The sequence below is a fragment of the Monodon monoceros genome, unplaced genomic scaffold, assembly GCF_005190385.1.
Source record: "Monodon monoceros isolate NGI ecotype Baffin Bay Population unplaced genomic scaffold, NGI_Narwhal_1 Super_Scaffold_13, whole genome shotgun sequence".
In the NCBI taxonomy this organism is placed as follows: Eukaryota; Metazoa; Chordata; class Mammalia; order Artiodactyla; family Monodontidae; genus Monodon; species Monodon monoceros.
The window spans coordinates 35,395,182-35,418,586 of NW_021703769.1; the positions used below are offsets into that span (position 1 = coordinate 35,395,182).

The window sequence follows — 23,405 nt, forward strand, 5'->3', positions numbered from 1 at the left end:
TTTGCTCAGTATATGCTTGTGGAGTGGCTCTGAGGAGATGTCAATGTGTGCATACTCTTATGTGAAAGTATCAAATGTGATTGCTTTGGCAAAATGAGTTTCAAAGATCCTATTGCTTTTTTTTTTTTTTAATATAACTATAGTTGACTTACAATATAGTGCTAGTTTCAGGGTACAGCAAGGTGATTTATATATATATATATATATACATATATATATATATATATATATATATATATATATATATAGAGAGAGAGAGAGAGAGAGAGAGAGAGAGAGAGAGAGAGAGATTCTGAGATGGGTGTTAACATTACCTACATCTTACAGATGAGGAATGATCTCAGAGAGGTGAAGTCAGCTGCTTGAAGACCACACGGCTGGTAAAATGACTGTTCTCGGCTTTCTCTGATAGCCAGGCTTCTGCCCTTCTATGTGTTTGCTGCTCAGGGTGTGCTCTAGAACCAGCAACATCAGCACCTCCCGGGAGCTTGTTAGAGCTGCGGAATCTCTGGTCTCAACCAGAATCTGCCGATAACTTTGGTGATTTGTATGTATGTTAAGTTTCAGAAGCATTGTCCTACCCCGTGGGTTTCTAAACTTGGATTATTCCTGAGCCACTTCTATGGATTTGGCGAAATCTGTCTTTCACCTGAAGTTATTACTCATCTTTTCCACTTAAAAAAAAAAGATAACTGATAAATAACTGGTAACATGATAACGTTACTATAGTAAATAGCCATTAGTATATTTATAATGATATGATTAATTTCAATAGAGACCTGATATCATTTTCCATAAATAGAAGCTGCATTAATGTATATGCACTGTACATTCTCTCTCCATGTACCATGGTAAAATACATATATTTTACATGTAAGCTGTACCATGAATAAAAACTGTACTGTAATAAACTGTAAAATATCTGTGGGCCATCAGTGGGAGTGTGTTCCATTTGGAAACAATACTATGGTAGATTGTAAAGATGGCCGCCAAGTCTTTCCCTCCCTGTATCCATGCCCTTAAAGGGTGCAAAGTACCATCAAGAAATGGGGCTCTCTCTCCATCCTTTGAATCTGGGCCTGACTACGTGGCTTGCTTTGCCCAATGCTACGTTAGCACATGTGACACAGCAGAGGCTTGAGAAGTGCTTGTGCAGTGGGATCTACACTCTTGCCTTTCTCACCAACTTGAGATCACTGTGTGAACCAAAATAAATATTTGCTAATTTAAGCCACACAGGTTTGAGGTGGTTGGTTACACTGCAAAAAATCACTGGCATAACTGTTTTCTAACATTCTGTTTGTTTGCAAAACAATAATTTTCCATGTTCAGTAGCAGATCACAGTGAAATGATCTCTGTTTTGATTCAGTCTTGCCCAGTTATTCTTCACTTGAAAACAAAATTTCAATATTGAATATCTTGGGAAGAGCATTGAATGCTAGTCCTTTGTGTTCAGTATGTCGATTCACAAAATTGGGCCTCGTAATGTAAGCCTCAGATATTTGTAGGTTTTTTTCCCTCCACTAAGAAATAAAAACTTCACACTTGGCTAAAGCTCCTCATTGCTTTGAAATAAGACTATATCTCAAGCACTGTGGCATCTGTCATTAGTGGTACTTTGCAGGCATACGCTCTTCTTTGGCAAAGGTAAAATATAATTGTATGTATTTCCCATCACGAGAAATCCCATGGAGAATTACAATAGTTTGTCTCGTAAAAATGTAAATGTTCACTACTTACTGTTTTCTTGGAGAGTGTAAGTAAGTATTTTGTCATTTTTGAAAGAAGCCAACTAATATTCACTGGCCAACTTACTGAAAGATAACCTTTTTTTTAACTGCTTTAATGAACTATCATTTACAAAACATAAAATTCACCCACTCGCAGTGTACAATTTAGTGGTTTTTAGTATATTCACAAAGTTGTGCAGCCGTTTCTACAGTCTAATCTCAGAACATTTTCATCACCCCAAAGAGAAATCCCACACCCCTGAGTGTCCACTCCCCACCTTCTCTGCCCCTCCAGTCCCACACAACCACTAATCTGCTCTCTATCTCTGTGGATTTGCTTATTCTGGACATTTCATATACATGGAGTCATATAATATGTGGCCTTTGTGAGTAGCTTCTTTCATTTAGTATAATTTTTTTAAGGTTCATCCATGTTGTCGCATGTATTCATGTTGCATTCTTTTTATTGCTGAATAACAGTCTATTGTATGGACATATCACATTTTTTAATCCATTCATCAGTTGATGGACATTGGGATTATTTCCACCTTCTGGCTATTATAAATAATGCTGTCACGAAAAATGTACATGAAAATTTTTTGTTTGTGGACGTGTATTTTCATTTCTCTTCGGTACATAACTCGGAACAGAATTACTGAGCCATATGGTAATTCTATGTTTAACCAGTTGAGGAATTGCCAGGATATTTTCCAAAGCAGCTGAAGCATTTTATATTCCCACAAGCAATGTAGGAGGGTTCTGATTTCTCCAAATTCTCACGAACGCTTTTTCTAATCTGTCTTCTGATTATAGTTATCCTAGTGGGTGTGAAGTAGTATCTCATTGTGGTTTTGACTTAATTTTCTCTTATGGTTGAACATCTCTTTATGTATTTGTATATCTTCTGGGGGGGAAATGTCTATTCAGATTATTTACCCATTTTTAAATTGAGTTATTTGTCTTTTTATTGTTAAGTTATAATAGTCCTTCTTAAAATATTCTGGATATAAGTCTCTTATCAGATATGTGATTTGCAAAAATCTTCTGTTTTTTGGGTTGTCTTTTCACTTTCTTGATGATGACCTTTGAAGCACAGAAGTTTTTAATTTGGTGAAGTCCAACTTATTCATTTTTTCTTTCGTTGTTTGTGCTTTTGGTGTTATATCTATGAGACCATCACCTAACCCATGATCACAAAGATTTGTTCCTATATTTACTCCTAAGAGTTTTATCGTTTTAGCTCTTATATTTACATCTATGATCCATTTTGAGCTATTTTTTGTGTATGGTGTGAGATAGGAGTCCACCTTCATTCCCCTGTGTGTGGATTTCCAGTTGTCCCAGCACTATTTGTTGGGTAGACTATCTTTCCCTCTTTAATAGTCTTGGCACCCTTGTTGAATGAAAAACAGCTGTTGTTTACACCAGCACTAATAGGATCTGAGATTTGGGGATTTTGTGTAACTATTTATTAGGTTTCTGTCTACATTATAGAAAACTATCTTTCCTCTTTTGAAAGACCAGTGCACACACAGAGACACATAAACACACAGAGAGTCATAGAGGCCTATTCACAGACTCACACCCACACACACTCACTCATCTATTCAGTCTCTCCTTTACCAAAGGCCCATTTACACCCTTCAACACCTAGAGTGATAATACTAGGATGAAAATGTTGGTAGGTTGAGGCCTTGATTCACATATGACTACAACACTAAGTCAGTTATAGTAGTTGGCCCACTATATGCCAAGAGCTAAATAATTCATGACAAACTGTTTTTACTGCTTCACCTCTTTGTAGTTAAGTATTTCTTTTTTTTTTAACATTTTTTTTAAGATTTAATTTTATTTTTATATTTTTGGCTGTGTTGGGTCTTTGTTGCTGCATGTGGGCTGTCTCTAGCTGTGGCGAGCGGGGGCTACTCTTCATTGCAGTGCACGGACTTCTCACTGCGGTGGCTCCTCTTGTTGCGGAGCACAGGCTCTCCGCACAAGGGCTTCAGTAGTTGCGGGACACACGCTCAGTAGTTGTGATTCGTGGGCTCTAGAGAGCAGGCTCAGTAGTTGTGGCACACGGGCTTAGTTGTTCCGCAGCGTGTGAGATCTTCCCAGACCAGGGATCGAACCTGTGTCCCCTGTGTTGGCAGGCGGATTCTTATCCACTGCACCACCAGGGAAGTCCCATGTAGTTAAGTATTTCAACATTGGCTTTCCCAAATGTTGCAATATCCTAGCCATGAAGCAGAAAGGTTTATGGAACAATGCATCAGTTTTATGCTGGATAGTCACTTAGGGAATTATAGAAGGAAAGTGAAAATGTGTCCAGTATTTAAATCTCTGGTTATAGAAGGACATGGGTAGCAAGTGGTTTCTCAAAGCGAGGAGCATGGTATAGCAGGGTTAATTAATTATTGACCTTTTTTGGAACTCATCTTGTTTTACTGTCCCAAAGGACATAAAACATTTTTAACTTCCCAGCTCTAGGTGGGGCACTTAATAATTCACCTTTTCAATGAAGCCGTGGGGAGGCACTATCTCGGTGCTGGGGATATACATCATGGTTCTAATACACACATGATCCCTGTCTGCATGGAATTTACAGTCTCATATTAATACATCACTTACAAGTATAAATGTAATATCGAAACTATGGTAAATACCATGGAGGGGGTAGTACCATGGAAGCTAAACATTGGTCAGGGTGCCTGGGTTTGAATGCCAGCTTTGTGTAATTCTTGAATAGACACACAACTTCTCAGTTTTCTTTTCTATAAAATGGGAACAATCACAGTACAAACATTTTAGAGTTTTTATGTCGATTAAATATGATGATGCAATCCATGCTTAAAGCTGGGTCATAGTAAATATTTACTAAACAGTGAAGTAATGGGAATTCCCTGGCAGTCCTGTGGTTAGGACTCCATGCTTCCACCGCGAGGAGCCTGGATTTGATTTCTGGTTGGGGAACTAAGATCCCACAAGTCTCACAGCACGGCCAAAAAAATAATAATAATAAAATAAATAAATCAGTGAAGTATGTGTAGATGATGCTGTATATTCTCTATTTGTATATACTTAAAATGGAATGTTTATTTCCATAGGAAGTTTAGATGAATTGGATTCTTGTTTTTTTCAATTTTAATTGTAAAAGTAATATGTTTTGTGATAAAATATTGCATAATTGTTCAATGTTAGTTAAAATGCAAAGGCCCTTTTTACCTCCCTACAGTACCAGTTCTCCAGAGGCAGCCCAGTTGAGTTTCTTGTTATCCCTTCAAATATGTTCTCTGAATATAACAATATTCATGTCTGTGTTTTTATACCTAGATTAGTGAGGTTCGTTTTAACACACTGGGGTCATAGTACACATATTACTACATTAATTGAGGTGTTAAAAAGTAATACTATCACCTGAGAATTTTTTTCCATGTCTGTCTATATAGACCCAAGTCTGCCTTTTTTTTTTTGTAATGACATATTTTTCGTTTGTGGATGTACCTTTCTACCCGGGACTTTACTGTGGGCATCTCCATAAATAAATGATGACCTTGGGAAAATCCCAGTTCAGATTTTACAGACATCATTTTCCCGTATTTCAATTGCCAATTTTTCTGCCTCTAACTTCTTTCCAAATGCAGATGGGCTTCCTCTTGCTTCTATGTACTTCTGACACCACCTGGAACTATGCCACTCCCCCACCCAACACAAAATCTTGGAAAGATCTTGAATTCTAAATTCAATGTCAAGTCCAAAACTACATAACAGCTTGTTAATGAAGGCAATACAAAAACACACATCAAAAATAATGACTATTTGTACATAGATACAATTTCATTGTAAATCTTTCCTATTCAGTACTGCTCTTCTTCGAAAGATTTCTTAAAATTACTATCAGTTTCACTATCAATCAGGGAAAGATCATTATATCTACTTCTAGAACATTTTGAATATCGTTGTTTTTCAACTGCTGCTGAATTATTTTGATAGGTTAAGAGGTTGAATTGTAGATCAGCAGCTTAGTAGAGAGAGTGTATAAACCCTGTAGGCTGGGTGTAGCACTAAGATTTCTGATTTGATGATTGTCTGTTTTTGTCATCCATTTAGAAACTAATTTATTAATGTCTCTTTCTCATGTGTTTTAAAGAATATTATAGGTTTTGATTTTGAAGTGCAAAGGGCTGTTTCTTTCTATGAGAATTCTAAATTTCCTTCACATTGATTTTTCTCTGATCTGTGTCCTTCCTCCACAGAGGACAGCGCTGTGATTTGACTAAGTGGACGTCACCTTCAGTCAGTCCCCAGCCATCTGGTAAGTACACTGCACACAATGGGTAGGTTGCTAGATGTGGGGTTCTAGAACTTTCGGTCTGTAAAATGAATCCCTTCATTCACACTGATGTCCCATCTGAAATGCCTCTCAAAACTGATTCACAGATGTTTTCCTTGATGTGGTGGAGTGTTCAACTCCTGGCATTTTCTAGATTCAAGTTTATTCATTCCACCAACCTTGGGTACTTCATTTTCTGCTGGACTTTCTGTTTGCCGTCTGTGGGAGTATTGCCTGCATTTAGTAAGCATCAGATATTAAGTTGCTGTTTTCTGTAATTCTTTCTGAGGAGAAATGTATGTGACTTGTTTTTAATCTTATGCACATTTTGTTTAAGAAGATCCTCACAGATGGGAAAAATCATTGTCAGTTGTACTACACCCTCCACTTTATGGCAGCTACCTATAAGGATGATGTAATTAAATCCTTCCAATGTTCCTCTAAAGTTCCATTTTACAAATCTTTAAAGAAAAACTAAAATGGAAATCTAAAATATATATGCACAGTTCTTTTTATTTATAAACAATAACTTGCCTATGCTTTATTCAAGAGCCAGAATCCTAGCAAATGTTCTTTTCTGACCCCTTTGTCAAATTGCTGTTTTCTACTTGGTGTTATAAGTAAAACATTTGGAGTATGTGTCATTTCTTACTTCAAAGGACAAGAAGTCATTTTATAGTGATCACAAGGAGAAGATAACCAGCAACTTTGCTGTTCATCTCGATAAGTGAACTCCAGGTTCCAGGCATTTAAAATCAATATTATTTTCTTCTCCGTGTTTCATGTCATGTCAGATATTCCATCATCTTCTGGCAGGGCCCGTGGCTGATTTTCTTCTGGCCTTTCTGTGAGGGGAGGGAAGAATCACACAGCCCAACACTTCTCCAAGTGATCAGTATTTAATGATAACCCAAGGCTATCAAGAAAGTAGATTTATTATTAAATGTTCCTACTTATTTTTAGTCAAGTGCAGTATATTTTACTGTTCCCCACGGATGACTCATAAACCATGTCTTAGCAGGCAAATCGGAGTAGGGGGTGCTGAATAATTCAGTAGGGACTTTAAATCAGTGTAGACACAATGTCTGATTTTTACTCTTTTTTTAAAAACTGTTTTTCTGGACTATCCACTTTCTCTGTACAATAGTTGTATTATCCTTAAAAAATAAGTCATTGTCAGCTGGATTATAAATTGTCCCTATAAAGAATTAGGTACTTAGTGAAAATAAACACTTGATTTAAGAGTCCAAAAGAAAAAAAAAACAGAGCTTAGAAGTTATTTGTTCTATATTGTAAGTTCCAAGAATGATTTCCTCTATATTAAGTGGTATAAATGCTATGAATTTGATTTTACAAAGACTTTAGATGGCATTGGGTCCTGGGACAGCTAACATAGTATGTGGGCTACTCTTCCATCCCCACACCTGTTAGGACTTGATGGGACCTGGTGTCCCACATGTCACCAGGTTGGTTGATTGTTATCTTTATGTTAGGCTTGCCCTTTTCCCAAAGAGAGAATTCTTGTGTATTTCGTGCTATCCTCTCCTAAAACTAAAAACATCCCACTCTAGCAACATTCAATTGTTGGATACCTTTTATGATGAGGTTTTTTTTTAAATAGAAGTGAAATCGGGTTCCTTTATAATGTCTTCCCATATTTAAAATGGGGACTATCTAGACCCTGGCATCTGGACCTTTCTGGTTTCATCTTGAAAGCCTGCTTTATTTTGCCATGATTCCAACAGTGGGCTGTACATTAGTTCTAAGTGGTTTTTTTTTAGGACTATTACATCCACAGTAGGCATTCAGAATATATTTTAATCCCTTAATGGCAAAAGGTGTATTTTAGATTTCTCTTATTTATGTTACATTCAACTTAGCTTTCTATCAGTGTTAAAATAAGAAATATTTATAGAAAACAAAATGAGATGAATTATCTTCACTCTTAAATTTCTAGCTTCTGAATGACTCTTCGTAAAGAGGAATTTATTAGTCTAGTTAAACCAAAGGCTGTCTTCAAGTTTCATGAAAAGAAAGAAAACAACCCTTGATACCTACTGCCCTGTTTTATTTCAGTTTGGAAGGTAGACTCTTTTTTGGGGGAAATTTACCTAATGTTGGGGTGCTTTCTTGTTTTCTGAATGACTTGAAATTGTTTTTATTAAATATTGATTATGTATAGAATTGATAACATCAGTGTCAGTTATGAAGCTCACCAAACTTTAAGCTGACTTCTCTCTATTTTTCCTTCTACTTTGGAGCCTTACACGCTACCCTTAACTTCTTTCACATATATATGCTGTGCCACTTATTAGCATCTTTTTTCTAGGGCTTTTTTCTAGGGCTAAGACCTCTGTTCTAGGGCTGCTGCAATGCTCTTGAGGAGCAAAGATACTTCTTGCTTATTAAACTGTGCAGTTATTTTAAATACTTATGTGTTATAGAAACTCTTATCTGAGGTACAAAAACAACAATAAGTCGCATAGCACAGGGAGATCAGTTCGGTGCTTTGTGACCACCTAGAGGGGTGGGAAAGGGAGGGCGGGAGGGAGGGAGGGAGACGCAAGAGGGAAGAGATATGGGGATATATGTATACATATAGCTGATTCACTTTGTTACAGCAGAAACTAACACACCATTGGAAAGCAATTATACTCCAATAAAGATGTTAAAAAAATAAAAATATCAAGCTACACACACACAAAAAACAATAAGAATCCGGTTTCACATTTTCTTAGGGTCCATTCATACATCACAAAATTCTTGGCTTGGGCTTCCCTAAGCAGATCTGAGGTGGGATTTTTGCACAAGTGTTTTATTAAGGCAGTGCTCCCAAGAGAACTAGGGAGTCGGGGAAGGTAAGGGAGAAGGAGGGGGCCAAGCAGAGGGGTGGTTCGGGCAATGTCCCTGCCTTAGCCTGACCCCTGGGGGAGCTCTGGAGTGTAATTGCTCCTGAGAATCTGTTCCTTCTGCTCAAGGTAAGGAGCTGGGCTTTCCCATCCCTGCCTCAGCCATTGGCTATGGGCTGGTGGGAGAGGGGCTGTAAACTGGGGAGCACTTGACTCTGCATCTGCAGGTGAAGCAGCCCTAGAAGTTGAAGGCTGTTCCTCTTAAGAAATTTGCTAGTGCCATCTTTAGAAGCAAAACACACAAAAGCTGAGAGGTGGGCACGCAGGACAGTTAAAAGGTACCCAGTGATATCTGAACAAGACACTGGAGTGTCTTCTCTACCTAGACACATGTTCTCTCACTCACTTCCTCACTCACGCAGGCACATTTTTCATCCCTTAGGCCTTTTCCTGGTGCAAGTTTACATACTTTCGGAAGCTGTATAAATTCATTTTCTTCCCTTGAATAGGTCGTAAGTTACTGCTTCAAATATCTAAGTCCTAAAGTGATTGCACCTAGGTAATTTTCAGTGAGTGAGACACCTAGGTAATTTTCAGTTAGTAGAATTGCTACATATATTAGAGTTAAAAAATAAATAAAATCTGAAATTTCAAAGCTTTCCTTATATGAATTTCATCATGGATAATGATTTCAGTGCCCTGAAAAAGAAGCAAGGATACTGTGTGACTGTATGGTTGGCATTTATTCTTGCTAGAAACATTTCCAAGCATAAATATTAACTCTGTTATTTTTCATTCTCACCTCTTTTAACCATCCTTTTAAATTTTATATCCAAACATTTCACCTTTGCCTTAAAAGTATTTTCCTAAAACTTTTGTGGAAATATATGGTGTTTCCTTGGGCACCTTCAACTCAGCATAGCACAAAAGTTTGGTCCAATAGAAAAAGCATGTGAGCAGCATGAATAATTTTAAATTTTCCTATAGCCTCATTTAAAAAGAAAAAATAAAAGAGGTTGTGATAAAAGGCTGTACTGGAGGCTGGGAAGTCCAAGATCACACTTGAAATTAATTTTAATAATATATATTTTAGCCCAGCATATCTTAATTCTTATCATTTCAACATTCAACATTATTAATTATATTTTTACCTTTTTTTTTAAGAATTTTCATCTGTGTATATTTTATATTTACAACAGATCTCAGTTCAGACTAGCCTTATTTCAGGTGCTCAAAACCACCTTTGGCCAATGGCACTGTACTGGACAGTGCAACTTCAGGATGTTATAGAAAAACTCTAGGAAGAGGCTTACTTCCTTTAGATAAGACTTTTTGTCAGCACTTTTGAATCTCCCAGCTTGGTAACCCCATTCAATAAAGAAGTGAGGTGGCATTGTTGTCCAAAGAAAGTGAGCTGATCTGTCCTTGATGAGCCATTGCTGCTTCCATTTGGGACTTAATGCCCTGTAAGCATGAATTATGATTAAAATGATTGGGTTTGGCAGCTAAGATATCACTGATAACCCTGAGGGATGCAGAATCATAGGGTCACTTTTTGGAAGAAACTGAGTCTTGAATGAAGGGTAGAATGTAGAAAAAATTTGAAAAGGAAAAGAGGGCATCTTAGGCAATGGAAAAAAGTTATATATATATGTATATAATGTGTGTTGCAGGAGAAGGTTCTGGAAGAGTTTGAGTACTTGCATGTAAACTGATGAGGCTGAAGTACTAACTACACAATAAGAAAGGTAGGTAGTGGCTAGTTTGATACCAGGTGTGAAGACTTGGATTGTGCAGTGTATGAAGTGAGGTATCATCATGACCCAGTTTATACGCTGGGGTCTGTTTTAGTTATTTATTGTGGCATAAGGAATCACTCCAAAATGTAGTGGCTTGAAACAAAAGCAGCCACCTTTTCACCTCTCACATTTTCTGTGGGTCAGGGGTTCCAGAAGGGCTTCGTTGTGCTGTTCCGGCTTGGGGTCCCTCAGGTAGTTGCATTCAAATGGCATCTGAAGCTGAAAGGACAAGAGGCTGGAACAGCTGGAAGCTGGCTGGGCTCTCTCTCTCCATATAGTCTCAGGATTCTCCATGATGTCTCTCTTCATGGGAAACTGTGGGCTTCTTCACAGCATGGCGGCTTTAGGGCAGCTGGACTGCTTACGTGGGCTCCAGTGTGATTATTCCTCCTGACAAGTGAGACGCAGATCTTCTTTATGACGTAGCCTTAACAATCATGCTGCATCATTTCCATCACATTATTTGGTTACTGGTGAGTCACAAGCCTGTCCAGTTTCAAGGGAAGGAGACATAAATGCCCACCTCCCAGTGGGACAGTGTTAAAGTCACATTGTATGAAGAGAATGTTGGAAGAACTTCTACCACAGGGGCCCTCTCCAATGCCACTGCTGTACGGATCTTGCCCCCTGTAGCCATACTCTGGGCATGCTCTGGCGTGAACACACCATTCATTCCTGGGCACACTTCTGCACAGTGGCTCCCTTTCCCTCCCTTACCTGGTAAGCTAGACTGGGCAGCCCTTAAGACAACCTGAAGTCTTTTGTTTAGACAGTGACTGGTCAGTACTGGCCTGTCATCCACTTTTTATTATCTTCACTTAATCTTTACTGTTAGAGGCATCCCCAAGGGGTGGGCATGGCCCAGCCTCAAATGTTCTCCTCCCTTTCTTGATTTGTGGAATAATTGAGAGATGAGAGCAAAACCAAAGAGAAGGAAGAAGTTTCTAACCCTTTACTCCCCTTGCCAGAAGGACACCCCTCTACCACGTAGGGATGTCCCTTCTAAGAGGGAACTAGGTGTGTAATGAGCTTTCACTTACTTTCTCCTCCCTCTTTCCTCTTGCTAAGCCACAACCTTTAACTAGAAAAGATTTTAAATGCCAGCAGTCTAAGAGTTTAGAGGTAAAGTGTATTGAACTCTGCAATGTATTTACTGTGAAATACATTAAAAAAAAAAAACAAGAACTGATGGATAGAGAGCTGGATAAAAGGCTAGATATTCAAAGAAGCTAGGTGGTGGGAATATGGTTGTTCACTGTAAAAAAAAAAAAAGAACTTTCAACTTTTCCTTATTTTTGAAATAAAATGCTAGAGCAGAAAAGCATAAACCATGTAATTATAGTGTGATACCTTTGGGAAAATAATGTCAGTTTTCTACTTCAGTAGATGCTGAAGGCTTATCCTATTTTTCAGGCCAAAGAAAATTTCAGAAGTTTATATTTGCAAAGTTATTTGTCCTTTCTTGTTTTCTAAAAGATTTGAAGAAACTGGAAAAGGTCTAACAGTCCAGTATAGAAAATTTTAGCTGTTGCCCTTATATTTTTTAGTTTCTTCGACCAGGCTTTTCACATGAAGCTTGTGAGTATGCTATTTTTGAAGTCATCTTGACATTAAAATTGCTTTTGTGTGACATTTCCCAAGAGTCCTTGTGTGGTCGTGTCAGCAGGAACTTCTTATTCCAAAGAGAGAATTTCTCGTCTCCACATGTGTTCCACACACCCCTATTTTGAATTGGGCAGCCTGAATCTTTTCCAGATCTGAAACATAGATTTTTTTTTCCCCGTACAGTGGAAAGGTTTGCGTTGTTTGGTCTGTTTCTATAAAAGGGAGAAAAAAATAAATCCAGTTTAGTTCCCTGATCCTTTTTATTTTATCCTTTTTTTTTGGGTTTATCAATAAAATGTTGAAAGCCAGTGGAAATTGTTGCATTTGAAAGTCCTTGCCTACTTTTTTGAAATGAACAGAGGTCGTGTCTTCACTGTCCTCAGGTGGGAAAGGGCAGCTTGCTGAGGCCTGAGGACTAAAATAAAGCCTCCCAGGAAAGGAACCAGCCAGTGACCTTGGGCAGTGACCACCTTGCAGGTCAGCAGCTGCTTCGTTACTTGCCATATTTTGTGGCCTGTCGGGGGAATCAAGTGTCACAAACGCAGGAAGAGAGCAGTTTGAGGACGATTCCAGTGGCTCTTCCGGCAAAAGTGCTGACATGATCTACTGACCCTTCCCGTATGGCTGCAGGCCATGTGCTTTTACAGTGGGCATGCAGGGAGCAGAGAGAAGGCACTACTCTTATAAAAAATAAGCAGCAAGAAACTGATGCAATGGTAGTATTTTGTATACTCCTCAAGTGATAATACAGCGGTATGGAATTTGGATAGATGCAGTGCATTGTCTCGTTGGAGATGTTTGAGAGCCCTTATTGAGCTAATAGAAAAATAAAAGTCACACCCCCTTCTCCAAGCAATTAGAAGTTTACTGGAAAACTGGAGGTTGCTCCTGGTGACTTTTATAATTTCTCACCTGGCTCAATGCATTATGGTGTAGGAGGAAGAATGTGAGCTCTGAAGCCTGGGGCTTGGTTTTCCCGTCTGGAAAATGAGCACAGTGTCACCGATTTCATTGGATTTTGGAAGCCTTTACAAGGAGATGTTGCATACGTAGGACCTGTCTTACTGTAGATAATATGTTCCTTCCCATTTTTATTTCCCAGGGATGTTTGTGAGGCTCCAAACTACTTTCTTCTTTGTATGACATTTCCCAAGAGCCTTTGTGTGGTTGTGACAGCAAAAACTTATTCCAAAGATAGAATTTCATGTCCCCACACATGTTACATACTCTCCTATTTTGAATTGGGCACCCTGAATCTTTTTCAGACCTGAAATGTGGATCTTTTCCCCCTACAATGGAAATGTTTCCTTTGTTTTGTCTGTTTCTGTAAAAGGGAGAAAAAAAAATAAGCAAATCCAATTTAGCTCCCTGGCATTGGAGATGTTAACTTGCCTCTTTCTTCTCCTCGGTAACCCTTTGCTCTTTCTCTTGTACAAATGTAAAGGAATGAAGAGTCTGCAAAGGATTGACCTTGAGGAGCTTCAGGTACCACATTGTCCTTCCTTTAAGGAACTTCTTCTACCTCGTGGTCCTCATGGTGCCCTTCCTTCAGGGACTTTACAAAGGGCCGTTTCTGTGGATTCTAGACTGCGTACAGATGCAACTCTTCTGTTAGGACACCATCGCCGGATTGAACCACCTCCTTTTCCTGTGTTCACACCATCTCTGCTTCTTCCCTCTGAGCACATCTGCCGGCACCCGCGCCCCACCTGGTGCTTATTTCTGCTGTTCCCACGGCTTTGGTCTTAGCTAAAAACCTGCGTTGCTTTGCCTGCCTTGTCTTTCTTCTTCCTTCTGCCTTTTTAAAAAAATGAAGTGAAATTCACGTAACAAAAATTAACCATTTTAAAGTGAGCCATGCAGTGTCATTTAACACATTCACAAACTTGTGCAACCACTACCTCTACCTAATTCTAAAAATTTTCATCACCCCCAAAGAAGCCCCTACCCATTAAGCAGTTGCTCCCCACTTTACCCTTTCTCAACCCGTGGCAACAGCCAATCTGCTTTCCATCTCTATGGATTTACCTATTTTGGATATTTCATATAAATGGAACCATACAACCCTTGACCTTTGCTTTTTTTCACTAGGCGTAATGTTTTTAAGAGTCTTCCATGTTATAGCATGTATCAGTGTTTCATCCCTTTTTATAGCTGAATAATAATGCCCATTGTATGTATATACCACAATTCATTTATCCATTCATCCATTAATGGACATTTGGGCTGTTTTCATCTTTTGGCTATTGTGAATAGTGCTGCTATGAACATGTGTATACATGTATTTGAGTCCTTCTTTTCAGTTGTTTCGGGGATATACCTTGGAGTGGAATTGCTGGGTCATATACTAATTCTATGTTTAACTTTTTTTTTTGATAAATTTATTTTATTTTATTTTTTTATTTTTGGCTGTTTTGGGTCTTTGTTGCTGCGTGCGGGCTTTCTCTAGTTGAGGTGAGTGGGGGCTACTCTTCATTGCGGTGTGCGGGCTTCTCACTGCAGTGGCTTCTCTTGTTGCGGAGCACAGGCTCTAGGTGTGCAGGCTTCAGTAGTTGTGGCACGCAGGCTCAGTAGTTGTGGCACATGGGTTTAGTTGCTCCGTGACATGTGGGATCGTCCTGGACCAGGGCTCAAATCCACGTCCCCTGCATTGGCAGGTGGATTCTTAACCACTGTGCCACCAGGGAAGTCCCTATGTTTAACTTTTTGATGAATTACAAAACTGTTCTCCACAGTAGCTGCACCATTTTTCATTCCCACCAGCAATGTACTTGAGTTCCAGTTTCTCCACATCCTTGCCAACACTTAACTTTCTTTTTCTTTTTATTGAAGCCATCTAATGAGTATGAAATGGTACAACATGTGGTTTTGATTTGCATTCCCTGTTGACTAATGATGTGCATCTTTTCATGTGGTTGTTGGCTGTTTGTATACCTTCTTTGGAGAAATGTCAGTTCAAGTTGTTTACCCATTTTTTAAGTGGATTGATTGCCTTTTTGTTATTATATTGGAAAAGTTTTTTTTTTATATATTCCAGATACTTGATCTTTATCAGATATACGACTTGCAGAGACCTCTCATTTTATAGATTGTCTTTTCACTTTCTTGATAATGTCTTTTAATGCACATAAGTTTTTAATTTTGATGAAGTTGAATTTCCCTATTTTTTATTGTTGTTGCTTTTGCTTGCATGTCAAATATAAGAATCCATTGCCAAACCCAAAGTTAGGATTTACCCCTATATGTTCTTCTAAAAGTTTTGTCGTTTTAAGCTCTTATATTTATGTATTAATTCATTTTGAGTTAATTTTTAATTTGGTGTGAGGTAGGGATTCAGCTTCATTCTTTTGCATGTGGATATCCAGTTGTCCCAGCACCATTTATTGAAGAAATTGTTCTTTCCCCATTGAATGATCTTGGCATCCTTGTCAATCAATTGGCCATGATGTATAAGTTTATTTCTTGACTCTCAATTCTACTCTGTTGTTCTATATGCCTATCCTTTTGCCAGTACCACATTGTTTGGATTCCCATGTCTTTATAGTAAGTTTTAAAATCATCAAGTATGAGTCTTTCAACTTTGTTCTTCTTTTCTAGTATTATTTTGGCTATTCAGGGCTCCTCCTCCTTTTGCTTTTATTATCATTTTGTCCTGTAGTGATTCTGGAACTGTGGTAGTGCACCTCAAGAGAAAGCAGCAACCCTGTGAATAATCATATAGTTGCATGGTGGTTTATTATAGGTGCACTGGACTCCAAACACTTCTTTTGCTTAAGGTCACTCCCTCGGAACTGTGATGAGAACAGTGTTGGTGGTATTCAAAGCAAAGCCACTGCACAGGCTGTTGGGTTAAAGCCACTTGTTAGAATTCCAAGGGAGGGAGAGGTCAGAGAGAGTAGAAGAATGAGAACGACTCCATGTGTCATTGCTGGCTTTGAAAATGGAGAAAGATGAGCCAAGGGATAGGGATGGCCTCTAGAAGCCTAGAACAACCCCAGCCAACAGCATGCAAGGGAATCAGGACCTCAGTCCTACAAGCACAGAGAAACAAATTCTTCCAGCAAACTGAGTGAGCTTAGAAGTGAATTTTCCCCTAGAGACTCTGAAAAGGAATTCAGCCCTGCCAGCATCCTGATCTTAGCCTTGTGGACACTGAGCTGAGAAACCAGTCAACCCTCCTAGATTGTGACTTACAGAACTGCAAAGGTGAAGTTTACCTTTGAACACCTACGAAAAATGAATATTGTAAGCATCATATAAGGATATCTTGGTTATTTTTTTAAAAAGAAGCTGAATATTGCAGTGTATAATGTATTATTTAATAGATTCTTTTTTATTAAATAAATATATACTGAGTTCATTCATGTAACAAATGAAAACAAAAGAATTCCAAGGGAGCCTTTTGGGAAAGAGCAAATATGTGACCTTCCCCATTTGTTGTGATGACTAGTACTGTTCTCTGGTTTATTCATGTGTTCAGCTGTGTTAGTCATTGTCTTCAATTATGTAGACAATTAAAAAAAAAACAAAAAACAACCCTTCTCGGGCTTCCCTGGTGGCGCAGTGGTTGAGAGTCCGCCTGCCGATGCAGGGGACGCAGGTTCGTGCCCCGGTCCGGGAAGATCCCACATGCCGTGGAGCGGCTGGGCCCGTGAGCCATGGCCGCTGAGCCTGCGCATCCGGAGCCTGTGCTCCACAACGGGAGAGGCCACAACAGTGAGAGGCCCGCATACCACGAAACAACAACAACAACAAAGAAAAACCCTTCTCTTATATAAGGGAAAGCTGTGACATAGGCATCAAAATCAGGAAGAAGTCAGAAGGTGGAGAGAGAGTGAGGAGGAAGACAGGTGATTTTGCCAGAATTGGTTGCTGGGATAAGTCACATTTTTTTCCAATATGTTTGACCTCTGGTCCATTCCTTTGAGAGTAGTGGAGACTGTGTAGGTTTTTCCTTTTGTAAATAACTCTTATCTGTAAATCCTCAGCAACTATTCTTTAACCATTTCCAGATGGCTTTAGAGTGCTCATCTAATACAAGCTGCAAGATTGTTCCTGGGAGGTGAGAGAAAGTTGCTTTAGCCCCGAGACACTTTGAGGATGGGAAGAGACACATGTGTTTTCTACCTGACCCTCATTAGAACAGAGTAGGAAGCAGCTACATATATGTTTGTGTATATGTATGTATATGTATTAAACACTTGAGCACTGAATGAAAACATCCAAATAACTGTACAGGGAGAACTAATTAGATGAGACTGATTAAACAAGCAGGAAATTGATTAAGGCAAAGGACCCAGGGCCACCTATGAGTGTAGGAGATAACTTCTGGGCCTGGGCAGGGCCTCCTGAAAGAGGCTTTTTTTCTGTGTAGGTGAAACAAGGGCTTTTCTTACCTTCCCAGCTAGGTTAGGAGAAGCAGTTTGGGGAGACACGTATACTAGGGCTCCTGGGACCTTTATGCACTGAACAGGAACATCTAGAAGTATAGTCCCCCCTGGGTAGAGGACCAGGTGGGAGCCCTTGTCTGTGAGAACTGAGAAGCCAATCCTTGAGAGGCAACAAATGTCACCAGGCCTGACTCAGGGACCAACCAGAACTCATCACTGACTGTGGTCAGTATAGCTTGGCCTTCAGGGTTTGGCAGGAGCTTATAGCATTGCTGTGAGGATACAGTTCTCATCTGATACAGACAAACAAACCACCACCAACACCTACCCCATGCTCTTACAGGGTGCCTGACACATAATAAGTGCTCAATTATTGAGAGTCATTATTTTTATTAAATATACCAAAGGGTGGTTCTGACAGTTTGCTCCATGGAGAAGCCCTTGGCTAGGATTTCTAGAGTAAGTGTAGACTGTCACCTGCTGTCTGATGCACCCACTGTGATCCTGCATTTCCTATGGGAGCAGAAGGGCTAGCAATAGTAAAATCCCATTAAACAGGTACAACAATAAACTCCTCTACTTAGATGTGTGCTTTCAATCAGTTATGAGAGTAACTGTCTGCCATTTTCAGCTGCTAAAACAGACCCAGAAATTCTGCAAACAAAGGAAGGGCTTTAGGATGCTGTGCCACCTGCAAAAGGGCCCATGTCCCATGCCTGTGCTCACTGCCTTTCAGGGAGGTTACCATTCGGTGGGGAAGTGCAGGAGCTAAAGTTCACACTGCAAGAAGACATACCAGATGTCAGCAGGGATCCCCTCTCAGGATGGCATGGAGGTGGAGATTTTACTTCTTTAATTTATTTTATATTTCTCCCCCCAAAGTGGCAAACTTATATTTTACTTTATTTGTTATCTAAAAAATTTCTTTTATGACAAATATGGATTCTTCATGTTTAAACTTTTTTCTTTAAAAGTTCTGTTTACCTAATTTTTTTTTAATTAAAGTGTAGTTGATTTATGGTATTATATTAGTTTCAGGTGTACAGCACAGTGATTCAAGTCTTTATAGATTATGCTCAATTTAAAGTTGTTGTAGCGCTTCCCTGGTGGCGCAGTGGTTAAGAATCCACCTGCCAATGCAGGGGACACAGGTTCGAGCCCTGGTCTGGGAAGATCCCACATGCTGCGGAGCAACTAAGCCTGTGCACCACAACTACTGAGCCTGACCTCTAGAGCCTGAGAGCCACAACTGCTGAGCCTGTGTGCCACAACTACTGAAGCCCACGTGCCTAGAGCCCGTGCTCCACAACAAGAGAAGCCACTGCAATGAGAAGTCTACGCACCTCAACCGCTCTCTGCAACCAGAGAAAAGCCTGCGCGCAGCAACAGAGACCCAACGCAGCCAAAAAAAAAATTTTTTTTTAATTAAAAAAATAAAGTTATTGTAAAATATTGGCTGTATTCTCTGTTCTGTGCAATATATCCTTGTAGCTTTTAAATTTTGTACATAGTAGTTTGTACCCCTTTACCTGTCTTGCCCCTCCCTCTACTCCTCTCCCCAATGGTAACAACTAGTTTTTTCTCTATATCTGTGAGTCTGTTTCTGTTTTGATATGTTCATTCATTTGTTTTATTTTTTAGATTCTACATGTAAGTGATAACACACAGTAATTTTCTTTCTCTGACTTATTTCACCAAGTGTAATACCCTCCAGGTTCATCCATGTTGTTGCAAAGGGCAAAATTTCTTTTTTATGGCTGAGTAGTAGTTGATTGTGTATACACACACACACATACATACACACACGCACACACCACATCTTCTTTATCCATTCATCTGTCAATGGACACTTAGGTTGCTTCCATATCTTGGCTAGTGTAGATAATGCTGCTATGAACATTAAGGTGCATGTATCTTTTTGAATTAGTGTTTTCATTTTCTTTGGATATGTGCCAGGAGTGGGCTTGCTTAAGACTTTTTTTGGAGGGTTTCCTGCCTTGCTTAAGACAGGAATTATCAGAGTGATTGTCAGGGAAAAAAGCTGGGAAGTACATTGTACACTTTTCTCCCATAGGCAGTGTGTTAGTCCGCTAAATCTGCCATAACAAAATATCAGACTGGGTGGCTTTAACAACAGAAATTTACTTTCTCACAGTTCTGGAGGCTGAGAGTCCAAGATCAAGGTGTCATCGGGTATGGTTTCTCCTAAGGCTTTTCTCTTTGGTTTGAAGATGGTCACTTTCTTGCTGTATCCTCATGTAAATCTTTTCTCTGTGCACACACATCCCTAGTGTCTGTTTGTGTGTCCAAATTTTCTCTTCTTATAAGGATACCAGCCAGATTGGATGAGGGCCCATCCTAAGAGCCTATTTCTAATTTAATTACCTCTTTAAAGGCCTTATCTCCAAATACAGTCACATTGTGAGGTACTGGGAGTTAAGGCTTCAACATACGAATTTTGGAGGAGACACAGTTTAGCCCATACCAGGCAGCATAGGGGTAAAGGAGAACATAGACAAGTAGGAAATAAGAGCCAGAAAAGTGGGTCAAAAGTCAGGGCCGGGCTTCCCTGGTGGCGCAGTGGTTGAGAGTCCACCTGCCGATGCAGGGGACACGGGTTCGTGCCTCAGTCCGGAAGGATCCCACATGCTGTGGAGCGGCTGGGCCCGAGAGCCATGGCCGCTGAGCCTGTGCGTCTGGAGCCTGTGCTCTGCAACGGTGGAGGCCACAACAGTGAGAGGCCCGTGTACCACAAAAAAAAAAACCCAGCAACAAACAGGAAAAACAAAACAAAAAAGTCAGGGCAACGGGAAATAAGGAGAAGTTGTAGGAGGGGACTCTGCACTGCTAATGGGAAAGAAACTATTTCCCTAGCTGATTAATGTATCAGTTAGCTTTTGCTGCATAACAGACTACCCCAGAAATGTCCTGGCTTAAACCACCAAACATTAATTTAGCTCACAATTGAGTGGATTGTCAGTTTGGACTGCCCTTAGCTGGAAAGTTCTACCGATCTCAACTGAGCTCACTTAAGTATCTCTGGTCAACTGTTGGGTATACTGAGGGCTGGCTGGTAGAGAGTGGCCTTAGCTGGGATGGCTCATTTCTCCTCTATGTGTTTCTTGCCTTCTAGCTGGCCAGTTTGGGTTTCAAAGAGGGAGAGAAAGAGCAAAGGAGAGAGTGTGAATGAGTACCAAAGCCATACCATCATTTCTTCCACACCCTGTTTGTCAAGGGAAGTCTCAGACCAGCCCAGATTTAAGAGGTGGGGAGATGTACCCTTTTGGGTGAATGGCTTTGAGAGAAGGATTATTTAACTATGCAAATTCTGTGGCCTATTATATTTTATATTCATAATAGACTTGCCTATGTTCATAATCAGAAAATAACAACCTGGAAAGGAATCACTAGGGCATTTATTTATGAGTGGTGGTTCTTTATTCCCAAGTTGGAATGAACAGTTTAATCAGAATATTTATTTCAACCATGGGTGTCTTACTTTCCTGCATGTCTTGGTCCAGCCAGTTCACTGGGAGAGATCCCAGTCAGGAGAATGCAGAGTGATAGCTCAATTTTCTTCTCTTATCCTACTTAGAATGTAGCCTCTGGAAATAAGGTAATTTAGTGGAAACCTCCAGCTGTTTTCTCATGGAGACAGGGAGACAGGCCTCATGAAGCTGTAACAGGAAAACAGGATCTCTGGGGTCTTATGTAGGGAGACTGTTGAGAAAATTCAAACCTAACACCTTATATGGAAGAATATGTGTCATATAAACTCTCATAGAAGAGAGTTATCTCCTTGTCACGTGACTTACTAGTCCTTTGTACCCACATGGGGCTCTGTTAAGGGAATCCTCTTTCTAATTAGTTCTGTATTTCGTATTAAAACATCATACAGCTGTGTATAGCAGCTGTTCCTTAGCCCATTGTGAGATGGCTCTGTGCACTGAACTCCATGGAGGTGCAGAAGAACATGATGGCGTCTTGTGGGGCACAGAAAGGAAACTGGTGTGTAAAGTCTGAAACGTTCAATATTAAAGTTTTATATCTGGAAAATGAACGTATTTTTTAGTGCATTCACACAGAACTGCTTGGCAGATTCTTACAGAGTTCAGCATACACTTACCATAGGCCTCTAGCATTTTCATTCCTAGGTTTTTTTCCTCGAGAGAATGAAAATATATCCACACAAAGATTGTAAATGAACGTTCATAGCAGCTTTAGTTATAATAACAGAAACTGTAAAAACACAAGTATCCACCACATTAATGGATAAACAAATTATGAAGTATGCATACAATGGAATACTGCTTAGCAATGAAAAAGGAGCAAGGTACTGGTACAAACAACAACTTGGGTGAATCTCAGAAACATCCTGCTGTGTAAAGAAGTGATACATTAAAGGATACATGCTGTGTTATTCCATTTATAGGATGTTCAAAACAGACCAATTTAATCTGTCATGACAGGAAGTAGATAGGTGATTGCTTGTGGCTGGCATGTGTATTGGGTAGGGTGTGGGGGTGAGGATGGCAGAGTGGCCTGGAGGAACTTTTGGGTTGATGGAAAAGGTTCCAATATCTTGAGTGTGGTGTTAGTTACATGGGTGCATTGTACTATATATAATGTAGCCCTCAATAAACTGAGCTATTTGTGGGGGAGGGGGTTGTCCATGTTTCTCAATACATATACGACATTAGGGCAATATCATGAAAAATTTTTGATCAACAAAAGGGGACATATGTTTGAAAAGATTAAAGCTTTCTAGAAGTTGCCATTAGCCTAGGCTTTTTCTTAGATTTATTTGTCTCTAAATTGTCCATTGTTAGAAACAGAGGGTAAGAACAAGTAAACTGCTTAGACTTCTCATCATATGTAGATCTGGCCCATGTGACTAAGCCAAAATCTTTTTAATTGGACCAGATTTTTGAAATTCTTTACCAGAAGTGTGGGAAATTCATTTATACAGTTGAGCTATGGTAGCTACTGCTAGGTGAAGTTAATAGGTCATTTTCAATGTTTGATGCAGTGCAGAGGAATAAAGATTGGGTTTATGTTTCATAGATCATATGTTCATGTCAATCAGTTCTCATTCTTTGATGAAAACAGAATGCTTCAAAAGTGGGTAAATGTTTTACGTGTACTATACAAGTTCCAGAGTGGAAAAAAGAATATAAGAACAAGAGTCAAACAGTCCCTTAAAATCATGTGGAAGTGTAAAATCATGTGGAATCTAGCCATGCAGAACCTGCTGTTAAAATCCTGTTTGGGCTTGTTCACTCTCTGATTGTTTAAAGGATAGAGCTGAGAGAAAAATACGTTTGTCATATGTTTATTTGGATTCAATGCTGGATGTAACTTAGTAAGAGCAACTTCTTTTATTTTACCATCAAAGGATTTTTAAATTCCCAGATGTCATTCATGCACCAGAGTGCTAGAGACAGTGATTTATGTTGTCAAAGCCTGGTGATGCTAGAATGGAAGCAGTTTTTGTTTTGCTTCTTAGTCAAATTGTAGTCTGTTTGGATTGACTAAAATGTATTTCGTTTTGTTTTGATAATTCAGAAATGGGTTTCAGATTTCATATTTTTAATAGCATAATATTAAATTATAAAGAAGCTGACCCAGAAAAACTTTTTAGTTCCGTCCTGATTAGTGTTTTCTAAATGGTCATTTTTTTGGCATTTTATGTCTGTGATTA

The 23,405-nt window shown here is 39.4% G+C and overlaps 1 protein-coding gene across 3 annotated transcripts in view; it reads left to right on the plus strand.

Annotated features, from left to right (window-relative positions):
• Positions 1-23,405, plus strand: part of PLCB4 (phospholipase C beta 4) — a 417,084-nt gene that overhangs the window by 150,237 nt on the left and 243,442 nt on the right. For all 3 annotated transcript variants that reach the window (XM_029220101.1, XM_029220098.1, XM_029220099.1), the window contains exon 2: positions 5,985-6,043. The gene's annotated coding sequence lies outside the window, so the exon portion shown is untranslated. The remainder of the gene's footprint in view (positions 1-5,984; positions 6,044-23,405) is intronic.